Source organism: Tenrec ecaudatus, chromosome 4, assembly GCF_050624435.1.
Source record: "Tenrec ecaudatus isolate mTenEca1 chromosome 4, mTenEca1.hap1, whole genome shotgun sequence".
Taxonomy (NCBI): domain Eukaryota; kingdom Metazoa; phylum Chordata; class Mammalia; order Afrosoricida; family Tenrecidae; genus Tenrec; species Tenrec ecaudatus.
This window is the reverse complement of record NC_134533.1, coordinates 182,004,020-182,009,100: the sequence shown is the minus strand read 5'-3', so window position 1 is coordinate 182,009,100 and position 5,081 is coordinate 182,004,020. Positions and strand designations below refer to the sequence as shown.

At 47.5% G+C, this 5,081-nt stretch overlaps 1 pseudogene; it reads right to left on the bottom strand.

The window, feature by feature from the left end:
* Positions 1-4,615: 4,615 nt before the first annotated feature.
* Positions 4,616-4,709, bottom strand: LOC142447535 (U6 spliceosomal RNA; annotated as a pseudogene).
* Between the last annotated feature and the right edge of the window lie 372 nt (positions 4,710-5,081).

Here is a 5,081-nt window from a genome sequence, read left to right as displayed (position 1 = left end):
GGTCCTAGCGTTGACCTCTCCTAACTCCTTCCTCTTCCAAGCTGCCAGTTTGGAAAGAGAGAAATGTGATGTCTCCCAGACTGCTGCAGCCTGTGCAGAGCACAGGCTCTGATGCCAGCTCTCCCTGGCTGCTTTGGGAGGCAGCCCGCTGCTCACCCTTGGTGATGATGTCAGCACTCTCTGCTCCATCACACCTGGCTGAAGGAATCAGATAAGCTCCACAGGAAGAGGCTCGAGGAACTTGACAGGTGAACCAAAGACCCTTTTGTTTTCTTGGCTGGGGCTGGCTGCCAGGTTTGTGGGTTTCTGTCAGTCAGCTGGCTGCTACACTTCTCTGCTTCTCTATTTTCCCGAAAAAGAAACCATGAGTGATGTGCTAAGCTGCTCCAGAGCACACGAGGTTTTAACGTGAGACCATGATTGGGTTAGAATTGGCTAGCCATTCCTGACTTTGGCCGGAAGCCCCCTGGGGGACTGGGCTTTTTTTTTAACGAGGGTGACCACATGGCTATGCAGGTAGATAAATACTCACTTGGTGGGGAGGGAATCCTGCCCAGAATAATTTGGTGGAATTCCTGATAAATGCTCTTGATGTGCAGTGTGGACTGGATGTGTCCTAAAGAATGAGCCAGTGTTGCTGCGTTTTGTTCAGCCTCTCCCGGCCAGTGTTGCATGTGAGTTTGTTGTCCTGTGCGTGGCCCACTAGTGGGTCTTGCGCCACTGTGATTGCTGCTCTGTGTGTCTGGTGGCACTCACCTTGATATGTTTGAGAAATGGAACTTGAAGGACAGTGGTCTGTGAGCCTAGAAGCTTTGAACCTGTTCGACCTGTCTTGGAACAGCCAAGAGCTAACCTTAGAATCTGGCTTCCTCCCTCCTGGGGTTTATTGGCTGCGTTGAGGTGTGGGGCTGTGACATATTCCTTGCGTATAGTTTCTTCTCAGGTAAAAAAATGTTTTCAAGTGGGGTTTGGGTAGTTGTTTTTACAATGTTCGAAGAGTTGGAGACAGATTCCTTAGAATGAAATGATTGTAAGGGGCTATGATGTATCCTTTCTGTGGGACAAGATTGTCTGAAAATGAACCCAGGCACTCCCTCTGTTACGGAGACAAGCAAGTGGAAACAGAGACTGTCTGCTCCCAGCAGGGGCAAGGGCTGTCCCAAGTTCAACTTCATGACAGAATTTATGGTTTCCTCTTTTCTCAGGGCGGCTGCAACTTCCGTGGGCCCCCAGACCTCCAGGTGCTGGCAGATGGTGCTCCAGATGGCTACTATAAATCCCTAACACCCAAATCTGGGCTGACTAGCACCAAAATGATCTGATTCTACCCCCATTCCCCCATGCTTCCTAAACTTTTGCACTATGGATAATTGGGTCCGTGTAATGATTTGTGGCTGTCTTGTGCACTTTAGGATGTTTAGCAGTAGCCCAGGGCTCTACCCACTAGATACCAGTAACAACCCTTGGCACAGATATGAGGATCAAGAATGTCTCCAAATCCTGTTGATGTCCTGCCAGAGCCCAACTCCCTCCCAGTTGAGAGCAACTACCCTACAAAAAGGGAAGTGACAACATAGGTGGGACCTCCATTGGAACAAAAACACAATGCTGCAGGAGCAGGCCACTGTTTGGGATCCAGCATGCCTTCCCATGGGAGAGAGAGAGAGAGAGAGGACAGGGTGTATACTTCCTTTTTTCATGGATGCCACCAACATTTTATTGCTCCCTGGTTGATTCCAACACTTAGTGACTCTATAGCGTAGGTTAGAACTGCCCTGGTGAGTTTCTGGGACTAAATCTTTGCCAGAGTAGAAAGTCTCATTCCGCCCCCCAAAACCCCACTACCACCCGCCCCTCCTTCCCGTGAAGGGCTGGTGTTTTCAAACTACTGACCTTATGGTTAGCAGACTAATGAAAAACCAACTTAAGCCAGCAGGGTTCCTTAGCTGTAGCACTGTTTCTCCGAAAGCAGCGCCAAAAAGGGAGCTTGGATATTTCACGTGGGAGATGATCTCAGGAAGCTCAAATGTCAAAGGAATGAACGTTGGGTTGGGAACGGAGGAAAGCTACTAAATTGTATGTTAATAAGGAACAACTGCTTTGGCTAAATGAGGCTCAATAATGCTGGGGACCTTCTAAGAACAATATGGGAAGGTTTGTCAGGAGAATGGGTAATTGGACATTTCTCCACAAACTGCTATGCCCCCACTGGTCAGGGCTGTTCCTGGCGACATTCATTCCCCTACTTAGACCTGTGCTTCCACTTCCAATTACTAGTTACATAGAAAGCTCAAGTGATCTTGAGAGAGCATCTTCAAGGGGGGTCAAAGAGAGATGGAAGTTGCTTAAGGTAAGAAGTGGTCTGTGAGCTGTGAACTATCCCACAGCCGCAGGTACATGCAAGCTCAGGACCAATAGTGTGTGGCAACAACAGTGTCTTCTACAACCTGTCTTTGTGAATTTCCTGTTTCCTCCACAAGGCCCATTACCCAACCCAATGCCTGTAATTTTGAGAAATTTTCTCCAAACCCTGGTGCCTGATGTTTAGGATCTCCGGGTGGACCCAACATGCAGAGCACTCTCCACTGCTGTTCCATGGGACAAGGAGAGAGGTTCCTGAATGGTGGGATAAACGGGAAAAATGGGAAAGGTGGGCTTAGAAGTTCAGTGCTTTGTGAAAATGCCAGTGTATCTGGAGATTTGTTTCATAGTTTACCTTGAAAGTGTTAGAAACAAATATTCATCCCATTGTATGTTACCTGTTTTGATGGGTTTATTATCTGCCAGGGACATGCATGTATGAAAGGGCACATGGGATTTCTCTGGGACTTAGTATGCAAGCAGCATGCTTGCCAGGTACTCTGTGTTCCAGCAAGTCTGATGAAAGATGGGAATTAGAGTTATTGCTGTCTTCTGTGAATGAGGAAATTGAGATGCAATGTGGAGGGTCTATAGGGATTTCAAAGACTTTAGCTGGTGCTATGAGAGGCCACAATAGCCCAGGATTATTGCTCTTGCTTATGGGCGGACAGGTTTGAATGCCAAGCTGAGGGGTTTGGATTTGATATGACAAGCCCCAGGAAGCTTCAGAGGCTTGCCTAGTGAGGAAGTGACATGATGAAAATGGTGATGAAGGGCTTCATTCTCACAGCTGTTAGAGGACAATTATTCTAGTGGCTACAGAAAGGGCTGGAATGAGAAAGGGATTGGAGTGTAAGAGACAAGCCAGGAAGCTGTTAAAATAACACAAGAACACGATGGTGAAGGTTATAGGGACACATCTGAATCCAGATAAGGATTTCGGTCTTCTGATGGCCTTAAAATCGCGAAGGAGTATCATCTTGTCCTGATATTAATGTGGAGAGTGTTCTCTGATCTGTCTCTTTGGAATAAGTCATCATGGAATCATACACTGTCATTGACAGGAGCTGGAGGCATTTGCTCCATGACCAGAACCAAACCCATTGCCATTGAGTTGATCCTGACTCATAATGATCCTATAGGAGAGCAGGGAACTGCTCCTGCGAGTTTCCAAGATGATAACTCTTTCAAGGAACAGACATCCTTCTGAATGGCTGTTGAGTTACCTTGAGGCAAGCTTAACCCTCTGCGCAGGAAGGCTCCTTTCATCTACTCTGCTCTCTGCTATGGACCTGATTCTGAATCATAGCAATCTTCTCTAGCAGTGCCTCGTTTGGCCTATGGAGACCAGCCACCTAAAGCAAGCGTGTGAAGCAAGTGTGGTTTAGCATATGCGTGCATTGTGCAGTAATATGCTGGGGCCATAAGCCACAACTTTTGAACATTCAGGAAATGTGTACGTTTGTTGACATACCAATGGTAACTTGAAACCAACCAATAAAGGTCTATTCTGAGATGCTTTTCGACAGCAGAGTCGCTGGCCAGACAGTCATCGCAATCCCAAGCACTGCAGAGCAAATCACTACCTCATCCTTGGTTGCACGTTGGACCCTTACGGTCCGTAATGGTCCCGAGTGTTTTCTTTTGTGGAGTTTTGGGAGAGATTCCTGGACCTGTCTTTTCTAGTCTCCCTGAGTCTGAAAGCTCCAGCAAAACATGTTCAGCATCATGTAAGCTTCCACTGGACAGATGTGGGGAGGCTGTGCTTGAGGTGCATTGGCTGGGGGTCAAATCTAATCTCCCACATGGAAGGAAGGGATTCCACCACTGAGCCACCCCCGTCTTGGTCCATACTGGAGACCAAGTCAGGGCCCCCTCTCCTTGAGGATCTGATTATTAAATGCTTATCAGCAAACCATGGGTATGTGGAACGAAAAAAGGCCTGAGCTAAAATTGTCAGTTGCTACTCGACTTCAGCTGCAGTGACTTTGTGGGGATGTAGGCCCATGATGTCCGCATGTCCTGCTTTTTCAAGGGCCTGGCGCCGTCATTGTCTAGGGAACGTAAAGCAGCCTCACATGGGTTTACGGCCTCTTTGAGGATACCCAGGACGGCAAGAGTAGAGTAGTGACGGAAGGGACCCAGACCCCAGGGACACGGCATATGCCTGTTGCTTTCTTTAGTTCGTTTGAGAGTATGACCTACATTTCTTTATTGTGGTTTGCATGACAGTTTACACAGTCAGAAAAGAAAAATAAATATGGAACACTTACGAATTTGTGTGCTATCCTTGTGCGGAGGCCGTGCTGATCTGTAGGGTTCCAATTTTAGGAGGAAGAACATGTTCTTAAAACAGTTATCCATTCTCTGGCTCTTGCTCAAAGGGAATTGGGCCAATGCCTTTCCATGAGTCTGAAATGATCACGGGCCATGGTGTCCTTCTTCAGTCTAGGCACCCAACACCCCTGTCCTTCGTTCCCTTTGGTCTGCAGAGCCCAGGCCCTATTGACAAGGCATCAGGAGCTACTGGGTAACGGAGTGACATTTATCTCCCACATCAAATACCCAGCTCCTTTCACTGAAAAACAAGTTTAAGTGTAAAATTATCCAGTGAAACTCAGCTCTCGGGTTAGTTTCCACAGTTCTCCAGTCCTCCCAGGTCTTTGAAACAGTGTCCGTGAACCCGTTTAATTCAGCCTCTAGAGACAACTTTGCTAGAA